The sequence below is a fragment of the Vicugna pacos genome, chromosome 25 (genome assembly GCF_048564905.1).
Source record: "Vicugna pacos chromosome 25, VicPac4, whole genome shotgun sequence".
NCBI lineage: Eukaryota > Metazoa > Chordata > Mammalia > Artiodactyla > Camelidae > Vicugna > Vicugna pacos.
In genome coordinates, this window is record NC_133011.1 from 6856732 (window position 1) to 6869295 (window position 12564).

The window sequence follows — 12564 nt, forward strand, 5'->3', positions numbered from 1 at the left end:
CTCCGCAAAATGCTCATTTCTTTGCATCTTACTGGTCTTTTCCACTGTTTGTGAGCAACCACTGTATTTTTCAAGTGACTTTAGGATACTACGAATGTGTATGTGTTTTATACAGTGAGAAGAAAAGGAAAAAAATGTATAGAGGGCTTACAGTCCTGTTTCCTGACCTTCCTAAGTGATCAATAGGAAATGAACAAGATAGTCATGGCTTTTTTTTTTTTTAACCAAGTTGGATTTTTTTTCTCTAACATGTGGCCGGTACCCAGTTGATTTTCTTACAGATATGAACTTGATGGAAGCAATCCTTTTGTTCCCTCATTTCACAGAGCACAAAGGTTTCCATGTCTTTTCCCCCTTTAAGGAAATCTTTAACCACAGAAGTGTCATGTTTTTCTTTTTCTGCAAAAGAATTCCCGGGTGAAGGGGTTAAATGAATCATGCAAAGCTAGGGTCACTTCCTGTGCTCTGGGCCACTTGGTTGAGAGCCTCACACAGACTTGCTCCAGCAGCCGACGCCTTGCTCTTTGAGAGGCGTCCCCGGTGACCATCGCTTGGCCGCTGTGGCCAAGGGGTCACAGCGCTGAGCTCTCACATGCCAGCCGAACGGAGGCCCTGTCCTTCCCGTGAAAGTACTGAAGAGGCAAAGCGGTGCTTGTTCCCTAAACCCACTTGCATTTTTATAACCCATCAGAGAGGCCTTTTTAAACAGAGGCATGATGTAAACATGGTTTTACTTTGAAAGTAGATGAGTCTGTCTTGTTTTCCCTGCATTTTGCTTCTCTGAATGCTTCGTGTTACCGTATGCAATGTCTGCCTCGACTGTTCCTCGTGCGGGGCCACGTCCCTCCGTGTCTGCAGGTTCATTTTCTGTGAGAGCCGGGCCTGGTGCCCTAATGCCCCTCTGATCACTGGCCTGGTGCAGCTGAAGAGGACATTTCCTTCTCCAAGGCGGGCCTGGGGAGGCACCTGCCCGGCACACAGTGACTTGGCTTTTCTGTGGGATGCGCGAAAAGCAGAGTGCACGTGGGACCGTCTTTCCTCCAGGGCTTTGTCTGGAACAGCCAAGAAAGTCCTCAGATGCTTTCTGTGCCCTTTCTCTGAGTGTAAACTTTCTTCTTCCCCTTTCAGTTACAGCCCTTGACTACAGTGGTTACAAAACCAGTGCCTTCCATGAGTGGCCAGAACCACAGCTGCCTTTCCTCTGAGAAATTGTGCCGCTGGGTTTGGCCTAGTTTTTCCACTCGTTTCTATGGAAATGGGCCTCAAATTGATGGAAATAGATCAGAGTAGTCATTTAATAATAGAAACGATTTGATTGCAAATGATCTCATACTCGCCATTTGCAAACTGTCCTCTTAAAAGACACCGTTGCTTTGGATAGGATACGCGAGCAGTGCTGTATGCATTTTACTCCGTAAGTAGCATCTCATTGAGTGTTACATGCTTTTCCCCCTTTGTCTTTTGGTCTTTCCGTGGTCTTTCCCTGTGTCTGTTTTCTCCATTTGTAAAAACCTTGGATGAACTGCTCCCACAGCAACGCTGGGACACTTCATTGGCCCGTTCTAAGCAGTTTGATGATAAAAAAACATCCTATAAACGCGTCTTGGTTTCACTATGACTGCTTCTGTAGGGAACTCATGGGGGAAGTACTCACCTAGGAGAAATAAACAAAATTCTTTACCAAATACATTAGGCGCAGCCCTGTTGGTCCCGCCTCCCCCCAGCCAGAGCCGCTGTACGGCCTAAGTGATACCTCTTTTTGTCAGGGGTCTTCCTTTGGAATCGGACCCTTGGGTGGTTTTGTTTGTTTATAGCAGTGCACTGGGTCAGGCTCTTACAGGGAGAGGCTAAATGCAGGGTGGAAAAGAAAAAATTTAACCCTTGGAAACCAGAGGAAGTGAGCACTTTAAACAGGGGGATTAACTTGCATGCTCTTTGAATTACGCTCAGTGACCGCTGCTGAATTCCTGGGCCCACCACGTGTTCACCAGGTGGGTCTCATTTATGGAGTTCTTACTGTTACGAAAACTCGGGACCCCCCAGGTAGGCAATTGCAATCCTCAATGCATTTCCCACTTTTATGATTGAAATCAGGACGTGACGAGAGCCAGGACTTCTGTTCATCAATTTTTCAAGTGCATCTCTGGCCTCATGTGTGTACACTGTAAGGGTTATGTTTGAGATTTGATTTTTTGCAATTTTCAGCATCACTGATGGCTAAGACCAACAGGGCTGCCGAGTCCTGTTGCTAGCTCATGATGGACTTTTCCAACATTTCCCTTGATCACATTTTATTCTAAACCTGATGTAAAAATTTATGAAAAATTTTAATTGAATTCTGACATTATCTTTGATGCAATAAATACTTACGGCTTTTTTTTTTAATTTTGCTATCTTCTGTGAATTTAAAGGAATTATTTATTATTTATTAACCAAAGAAGGGGGGAAATAGTTGGATTGTGTTTGGGGTTTTGTTTCTGTTTTCAGTGGGTGGGATGCCGAAATGTAAAATTCTTCCTTGTCTCCTGTGTTTACTAATGGCTGTCTTTAATCCATTTCAAAATGCATCTGCAGTTTTGTCTACCTTGACATTCCCTTTCTTGAACCTTTATTGGGTAGGTTCTAAAGCTGCCTGTCCTATGAGAAGTTCTTTGTTGTCACAGCCTCACACTGTCAAGGGTTTGCTGCAGGTCCAAGGCCTCACGTGGCTAAGCTTTAGTGTATCCATCGAGATGCTTTGGTTGAAGACTGGTCTCTGTGGCCAGCACCTGTTTGACCCAGAGGGCGGGGGAGGGTGACAGGCAAGCTTCCTGCCCACAGTGCTGGCTTTTAAAAGGGCCTCCTACTCCTCAGCACTGTCCTCTTGGAAGGAGAAGGGTGTTGGCAGCTCCATCCCTATCTCATAAGCCCAGTGAGGACGGTACACCATTCAGAAAATAGAATTTGCCCAAGAGTTTTGCTTTCACAGCTGATGCAGCCACTCACCCAGCCTCCTTGGCCATTCTTAGCTCATGCTTGAAGCTCTCATGCCCCAGGTTTTTTGTCTGTCTTGTTACTGAAATGCTCGGAAACGTTGTTCTCCGAGGGCTTGCAAACTGTGGGCACCGATAATGCCGCAAATGGCAGGAAGGCTTTCTGCGATCTGTCTGGCTTCCTGCCCCTCCACACGGTCTCCCCAGGCCTGGGGTCCCGCTGGTCCCATATAGGGTGTGTCCCTTTTCTGGAGGTTGAGTAAAGGGGACCATGTGTGTGGCTTTACAACCACAGGAAATAAGGTTTGTTTGCCTTTAAAAGAAGAGTAGATCTGAGACCAAAGACCTGAAATATTACATTCTCATGTCTGAAGTATACACACAATAGCCTTAATTGCAGCGTCAAACTGCAGGCAGCATTTACGGGACAATCCATACTGGCAGATCTGGACTGTAAACCTTACTGCTCCCACTCGCCTGACTTTCTCATTCCAACAGCACACATCACGGGCTGATTGGGTAGTTTATGGGTGCAGCCTGAGAAAGGCTTCTGAAGGTTCCCTAGGTTTCAAAATGTTTAGAATCCTCTTACCTTCTCTAAGAGAGGATGAAATCCAGGCCAGGAGCAGGGGGATGAGTGCACTGGGGCCACTGCTAACAAATCTTCCAGACAGAAGCATTCGGAGGACTGGGATCCTTCCTTCCAGAAAGACCTCTGGATGGGGCTCTTGGGCCCCCCTCCCTCCCCTGAATCTCCCTAGTGGCCACCACAGCACTCAGGGGCTTTGCGAGAGAGCTGAGTGCCGGAGCAGCACTTCCAGCTCCAGGGAAAGGATGTCCCGGAGACCCTACCCCACGTCCCCGTGTGTCCAGCACCGGATGTACATGCGTTCTTCAACCCTGTGAGTTCGCTGTGTTACCCTGTCTTCCAGGGTTCTAAGGCTTAGGTACTTGCCCTAAGAGCACACAGCCACTAGGGGGCATCAGGTCCACCCAGAGCCTCATGCTTTCTCCCGTTCCAGGCTCCTTGTACACATCTTAAGCCCCGTTAACAGACTCAAGTTTCCACCTGTTTCTCCCCCTACCCTGCACACTGCTGCCCTGCTCCCAGCAGCCTCAGCAAATGCACGGTGAGGAGCCCCTGGGGCGCACAAGCCTTTTCTCTCCCCGCCACCCCGATGCTTACTTTGTCAGCTGTGGCCACGGTGTGATTTCAGCTGGTTGCGTGGTTGGTGGAAGGCAGAACTGGTGTCTCGTGCTCTTCGAAGCAGGGTCCCATCTCTCCGTCGGGTTCTTTTCCTGATGTCTTGATATATCCTGCAAACTGTCGGAAGGCAGCTCCTCCTTCCTGGAGCCGCTCCCTCTGCCCTCAGGAATCCGATTTACGATCTGGCCAGGCCATAAACCTCTGCTCTTCCTTCATTTCTGAAAAACAGCAAAGTATGGGAAAGAATGTAAATTATAAATACTGAATTCCTACGGTCAGCAATAATGTAATGGCCTGGGTTGTGTTTTGTGCTTTTTTTTCTTTAATATGGTATCCATATGGCTTTAATTTCAAAGGGCCTGGGTCCCCCCACCTACCTCCACCACCACCGCCACCACCACCACCACATTTCTAGGGAGAACAGATAACAGTGAAATGTCCTGCTGAGCTAGGGTGTTTTTCCAAAATGAGAAACAGCATTTTCTGATGAGTCACTGGCCAAAGACTGAAATGCCACCTTTCACAGAGGGATGAGGCTGTAGGTGACCCTGACACCTCCATACTCGTCAGCCCGCTGACCTGGTCGCCAGGCTCCAAACCAACCCTGGTGTTCTCACTTGTCAACACCCACCCGAGTCTGACTCTCCAGAAGGAGGTTTTCTTGTAAGGTTTTTGAAACTCTCCAAACAGTCAAAGTCTGCTGACTAACTGGGATCAGATGTCTTACCACTGCTGTGAGCAGTGAAGATGGCCACCAAGCCATCCCGAAGGCCAGACGGTGGCTGGTCTGCATTTTCATCGCAGCCGTGGGTCAGCTCCAGGCTGCGATTTCACGGGCTGGGCAGAAGCCGCTCCCTGCTCTGCTGAGGCAGGAGGGAGCCGCTGGTCACCGCGTGAATTCCTGCTGCCTGAGGTTGCTGTGCTGGTGTTCAGCATGTTTGCCCTTAAACCCAACCTCATCCCAGTTCAACATGCTGGATGGAAGCTGCAGAAACACTCAGAATCTCAGAGCTCCCAAGCTACCATTAGAACAGCCCGAGTCTGCCAGAGCATCTATTCAAGGCCATAGGGTTGTGTTTTCCTTCGTGTGGTCAGGAAGTCTGACCAGAGCAGCGTGCGTGAGGACGTGATGCTTGAGGCCACAGGCGTGTCCGCCCACACAAACACACGAGCTCACAAGACTCAACTCACTCCCACACTCGCCTTCATGTCTTCCTGTCTTTTTCTCTGGACCACAGTTGAATCGCAAAATGCCAGGCTCAGCTCCGGTGTGGGAGTAGCCAGACCACACCACGCACACAGGCGCCGCAGAGACGGCCACGTTCTCGGAAACGTCCAGGTGGATGTGTACACTGGCCACCAGGATCACCTCGGCTGCAGGTCCACTCCTCAAAATTGTGTCTCTGCCGGAAATTCCTGTTTCTGTTCTTCTACATAATTTCAGCAGAAGGGGTCCAAGATAAGCCAAGCGGTGATGGCCATGAATCCGTATGTGTCGACTGATGGTTAACTTTAGGTGTCATCTTGACCGAGCTAGGGGACACCCAGCCAGCTGGTAAAATATTTCTGGGTGTGTCAGTGAGGGTGTCTCCTGAGGAGACTGGCTTTTGAATCAGGCAATAAAGCAGATCTCCCTGACTGGTGTGGGTGGGTCGCATCCAACCTGTTGAAGGCCTGAATAGAACAAAACTACAGAGGCAGGGTGAATGTGTTCCCTCTCCACCTGAGATGAGATGTCCATTTTCTCTTTCTCTTGATGTGATTGCTCTTGGTTCTTGGACTTTCAAACTCAGATGCTGCACCCCACACACAATTAGGCCTTTGGACTCAAATTGAATCGCACCACCAGCCTTCCTGGTTCTCCGGCTTGTAGACAGCAGGTTTGGGGTTGTATTCCTCCACAACTGTGTGAGCCAGTTTCTACAATAGCTCTCCTCACATATGCAGACATATGTATCTCCTGTTGGTTCTGCGTCTCTGGAAAACCCTGACTAATACTGCCAAAAAGCCTTGTACTGGGACTAGGGTTTGTAAGCGAAACTTATAAAGGGAAATGAGAAAATCGGAGTTCTTGAGTAACCCATGCTCCGAAATGTACTGTTGGCCTGTAAATCAGCTTGTATTGTCACTGGTTTTTCAGATAACATTGCTGTGAGCAGCAGAACTGCCTTTTAAGTTTAGAACAATGGCGTAAACACAGCTTCGGGGGCACTGCTGTGGAGCTGGCCAGGGCTGTGAAATCTACCCCAAAGGGGCAGAACAGAGTTGGCCTGAGGACAGGAAAGAAAGTCTACATCACACACTGGACCCAGTGCCGCAGCTTTTCCCACTCATCCTGTTCCGAACCTTGATTTAAAAAATAAAAGCCAATGCATTTGTTGTATCTTGTTTAAGAAAATCCTTTAATGAGCAGCTGCTCAGACTGGGAGAGGGAGAAAGAATATTTAGTTTTTCCAAGTAAGTTTTTCATTTAGTGTGTTGACATCCCCCAACTGCTTTGCTGTTGAGATGCTCGTGTGACTGGCAGATGGTATTTTTGCCCCATGTGGCAAAATGGTTAATAGTAAAACCTAAAGCAGCTAAGCCATGCTCGATGCTTTCCATGGATCATCTGATCTGACCTCACAAGACCCCCGTTGGAGAAGAGCCTGGAGAGGCTTTACAGAGAGAAGCAGTGAGGCCAGCACCTGATGAGAGAGAAGTTCGGGGTCAAGCCCACGCTCCTTGGCATCTCAGGGGTCAGCAGGGTCCGACCCAGCCACGTGTCCGGCGTCAGCTCCTGCTCACCCCCGGCCCCACCTCGTGCCCTCCACTCCGTGCTGGGACTTAGTACTCTGGAATCCCCAGCCCCTCCCATGGCCACCAGATACCCCGCAGTCGGGCTCCTCAGCACCCGTTACGCACCTGGAACGTCTGTCCCTGGTCCTGCCTGGTGAGGTTCATCCTCCGGCAGGTCTCAGCTCAGACACCCTGTGCTCTGTGAAACTCCCCGGATCCCTGATGCGCACGGACACGCTCCTTCCCTGCGTGCTGCATCTGCCTCTGGAGGGTGGTTTTGTCTCAGGTCTCCTCTGCTCAGCCCAGGCTCTGAACAGCATTCATCCCCAACGCAGCCCACAGCTGTGCTGGGTAAATGCTCTCTGAACAAGTGTGTGAGTGAGTGGTTATAGGACAGGCCATGGGCAGGCAGCGCGTGGCTGTTTATTCCCCTCTGATGCCACAGGAATCCTGTCCAGGACCCCCTGGCCCAGACACACTTTGGCCTGCACTTGGGTCTGCAGTTAGGTCCTGCTGCCTCCGCTTTTTTTTCTTCAAGTAAATTATTTTTTTCTTAGGAGTTTTTGGGTCACTGGAAAATTGAGCAGAAGATACAAGAGTTCTCATATACCCCCTGCTCCTACTCACGCAGAGTCTCCCCCACTGTCAGCACCCCCACGGGAGTGGTACATCTGTCACGACTGATAAACCTACACTGATACATCACTGTCACCCAGACTCCGGTTCACCTTACAGCTCACTCTGGCCGTTGTACGTTGTACGGGCTTAGATAGATGCATAATTGACAAGTATCCACCGTTTCTGTCTCAGACAGAGGATTTCCACTGCCCTAAACGGCCTCTGTACTCTGTTCATTCCTCCCGCCAGAATTTCAGGTTAACAACTGACCTTTTTATTGTCCCCATAGTTTTGTCTTTTCCACAATATCATGTAGTTAGAATCATTCAGTATATAGCCTTCTCAGATTGGCTTCTTCACTTAGCAGTATGCCTTTCAGATTCCTTCCTGGCTTGACGGCTCATTTAATATTAGTGCTGAATGACATTCTATTGTCTGGATGGACTCGCAGTTTATCTACTCACCTGCTGGAAGACATCTCGGTTGCTTCCCAGTTTTGGAGATTATGAATAAAGCTGCTATAGACACTTGTGTGCAGGTTACTGTGTAGACATACATTTTCACCTCCTTTGGGGACATGCCGAGCAGCCCCGTCGATAGATCATATGGTAAGAGTGTATTTAGTTTTGTAAGAAACCATCCAACTGTCACCCAAAGTGGCTTGTATCATTTTGCACTGCCACCAACAGTGAAGGAGAGTTTCTGCTGCTCCACATCTTCGTCAGCATTTGGTGTGGTCAGTGTTCTGGACTTTGGCCATTTTAGTAGGTGTGTAGCCATATCTTATTGTTTTAATTTTCATTTCCCTGAAGACACAGTAGACCTCCCTCCGCTTCCTCGCCTAGCACCTGCACCTCCATCCACCAGGCCCACAGCCTGGCATCATAGGGGGCTGCCTTGCTTGCTTGCTTTCTCTTAGACTTCCACCAGCGGTGGAAACTGGTAGTGCCCCATTTGGAGTGTTAACCAGAAAACACCTGACTTTCAAGTTTCTTAGAACATCTTTCCTTTGAAGGTGATGAATAGAGACCACGTCTTGGTTCTCCACACAAGGGCTGGGACAAGCCCCCCAAAAATCCATTCTCCTCCCCAGGACCTGTTCTGATATTGCAAGGTCCTCCAAAATGCTCTGATTTTCTCCCTTGGATCCTGGTTCATGTGTGTAACTCAAAACTCCCAAGTTTTGTGGGGCCCTCCATTTGGGATTCAAAATAGTAGAAGTCCTTTCAAAGAAAAACAATATAAAAAGCTCTCACTCTTGAAATCTGATACAAAAACCAAATGCCGTATGGCCCCAGTCCTAGGCCACCTCCCCGAGGCTTGGAGGAGGCCGGGCCAAGTGAACAGGGACCTGGAAGCAGCAGCTCCATTAACTCTGCAGTAAACCTGTCTCCACGGGAACCAGTGCCACAAGCTGCACCTGCTGGGGCTTCAAACAAACCACGTCTCGATTCTTCCAGTTAATCGCGCAACCTGCAAGATGCCATTATCAGCAGGAAGTGGAGCCTTTCCTGCTGAGGCTTCCCCCCACCCCACCTGAATTCTCCCAGAACTTTCTGGATTTGTTCCATGCACGGAGTCAGAGAACTGGGCCATCTCGTCAACCCTGGAGCACTATGATTCAGGTGTCTTCAGGGCAATGGACAACTGTCCACTCTGCCGTCACACTTTGTCAGTCCCCATCCCATGGTCGTAGTGTCCCAGCTGGGGTGGCAGATGGCACCATGCCTGAAAGTCACTCCCAGAGCCGGAGACTGTGCCAGGGACAGGAGGGCTATTGGATGTTCAAGACTCAAATACCACCTGCCCCAGACCCAGCTTTTATTCCCATGGAGCCCAGGTCAGCAGCCCTCTTTCCATCATGATGAGTCTTCCTTTGGGGCTTCAGCCTCCATCGCTGTCAGGGCCACGCTAGGCCATCTAGGGAGGACATTCCATAAGCACGGCTGCAGAAGGAAAGGATGGAGCTCTCAGCCCCTCCTGCCCTCCCTGCAGCTCTGTCCCCTCCTGCTGGGAACAGCTTGGCTAATACGGGATATTGCCAGTGGGTGTCTTGCCAGGTCAGGGAAGCAGAACCCAGAAGTCCTGCTGATGCAGGCCCCCAGTTGCCCAGTTCTCTGGTTCTTCCCCATAAGGAGCTGCCTGGATCTGCTTCATCAGATCTGACAGCTTACAGAGGAGTTCCTGCTCCTGTGTGAGTAGCATCCTTCCTGATGGGACCCACAGCCCCCCTGGTTTTCACATGGTGATGGCAGCATTCTCGGGGGCTCTTCCTGGAGCCCCAGGGTCTGGGCTGCCAGGAGCTGCATCTGCTGGTCTTCCTCCTGCATCTCACAAGGCCCGGTGACTGCCTGAATGAGGGAAGGGCCCCAGAGAGGGGATGCTTGCATTGGTGGTTCTCCCCAAACTGAAGCTATTCTCTTTCATCCTGTTCACTTTATCCTGCCAGGACCAGTTTAGTTGGGGAAACTATTTTTGCTTTTGAAAGCAAACATTCTCCCCCCTCGCAGCTGCTCACCACAAGCTTACCAAACAGGCAACAACAAGCCACTGAGTAACATGTTTTACCCCCTAAATAGAGCACGTATGTATTTTTTGAAAATATATTTCCTCAAGAAAGCCACCCCTGTGTGGAACATTCCGCCTTTTCCACGCAAGTGTCTATGAATCTGACTTCTCTCCAGGGTTAACTGAGCCAAAAATGAATCACTCACCTGGCTGCAGGGGGAGGGGAAGCCCCCATCCAGCAAAATTACAACCCTGTGATCAACCTGCCGAGCCCTTTTGCTGATAGAAGCCAGAAGACTGGGCTGTATTAAAAGAAGGCTGAGGAAACGACACAGAATAGCACATTTTCACCTTCTTTCCAATCCAAAGCAAGTTGCTCCCAGATGGTGCTTCTGTAGTCCAGCTTCTGACTCGCCAACTGTTCAAGAAGGAGGTTGTGGGCTGGATGGCAGAGGGCCCGCATGACATAACTTCCATGTTGTAACACACACTTGCAGACAGAGCACACAGACATTTGGAGGAAGGGGCTCAGGGTCAGCCTACGGTTGCACCCCTGCTGTTCATAGGTCAGGTACCGAGGTACCCTCACACCCATTGGGATGGCTAGCATCCAAAAAACAAAAACAAAACAAAGTAACAACAACAACAACAAAAACATATGTTGGTGAGGATGTGAAGAAACCAAAACCCTTGGGCACTGTGGTGGGAATGTACAATGGAAAACAACATGATGGATCCTCAAAAAAGTGAAAATAGAATGCCATGGGATCCAGCAAGCCCACTGCTGGGTATGCATCCAGAAGAACTGAAAGCAGACTCAAAGAGAGATCGGTACATAGCAGTGCTCTTCACAACAGCTGAAACGTGGAAGCAAAACACGCGTCCACCGACAGGTGAATGGGTAGGCAAAATCTTGGTATATACATACAATGGAATATTATTCAGCCTTAAAGAGGAAGGAAATCCTGCAATATGCTACACCATGGGTGAACCTTGAGGTTCACTGTGCTGAGTGAAATAAGGACATGAAAGGGCTGTATGATTCCACTTACCTGAGATACTGAGGTCAAAGTTAGAGAGACAGAGACTAGAATGGTGACTGCCAGGGGCTGGGGGAGAGGGGAAAATGGGGAGTTGTTGCTCAATGGGTGGAGAATTTCCCTGTTACAGGATGGAAAGAGATATGGAGATGGATGAATAGTGGTGATGGTAGGACAACATGATGAATGTATTTTTTTTTAAGATAATGATTTTTTTTATGGAGGTACTGGGGATTGAATGCAGGATCTTGTGAATGCTAAGCATGCACTCAACGACTGAGCTTTTTCCTCCCCCCCACGAATATACTTAAAAACCACTGAACTATACACTTCAATAATGATCAAGATGGTAAAATTTATGTGTATTTTATCATAATTTAGACAAAAATTAGAAAGAAAATAAAAGATACTGAGGCCCAGAGTAGTGAAGTAACTTGGCCAGCATCACACAGCTGCCTGTACCAGAGCCAAGGTCTGGGCTGCCTCCCGCCCCAGTACATCATGTCCTCCCGCAAGTTACTGAAGATGAACTGTGTGCTGCTTGTGCAGCTGCCGAGACTCCATGCGTGTAGGGTATTTGTCCTTTCTACCAAACTTCTTTTCTCCTTTCCTCATCACTGCACGTTCCTCACTTTCAGAATCCAGCTCCATTCTCTGAAGCCTTCCATCACTAACAAGTTCAAGTTAAGGGGCATATACAAAATTAGAGTGCACAGAGCCAAGGATCCTTACAAAAGGGTAGCAACTCCCCCCCCCAAAAGTAGAGTATCCAGAGTGGCCAAAGCCTGGGGTGATCTGAGGTGTTTGGAAAGTGCTGAGAACAATCTTTCAAATGAAGGTGGGGAGAGCATTTAAAGTCACATAGAGGACAGGAAGGGAAAACAAAAGAGCAGTGTCCACTGTTTGGAAAAAGAGTTCAATCCAATGATGCCTTTCCCTGTTGCAGGTCCTTTTGTGATTCCTCTTTACTCTATGTTATGGCTCATAAGTCAAGTTCAGGCCCTCCTGGGCACCGCCCCAACCCCAATCTCTGACCTTCAGCCGTTCTGACCTATTTTTATTATTTGAATATTCATCATAGTCCCATCCCCCACTATTCTTCTAGTAAATTCATCCACAGCCTTTCATTCTCAATTGGAACATCACTTTGGTAAAAAGACCTTCATCGACACCCAGCCTAGCTGATATATCACAGCGATAGCACCATCCGTCTCCTTTTATAACTTAGTGCCAGTTCAACAGCTATCTTCCCTGCCAGGTTACTAACTTCAAGACTGTTTTTGGCTTGTCCATTCTTAGATACCCCACACCTAGCACAGTAGGCACTCAGCAAATATTTTGAATAAATTCTTTAAATGATAGAGAAAACAAGACAAGTCAAAACACACATGACAAAAAAGGAAGAGCATGAGGAGGTTAGTCAGGAAAGACTTGAACGAAG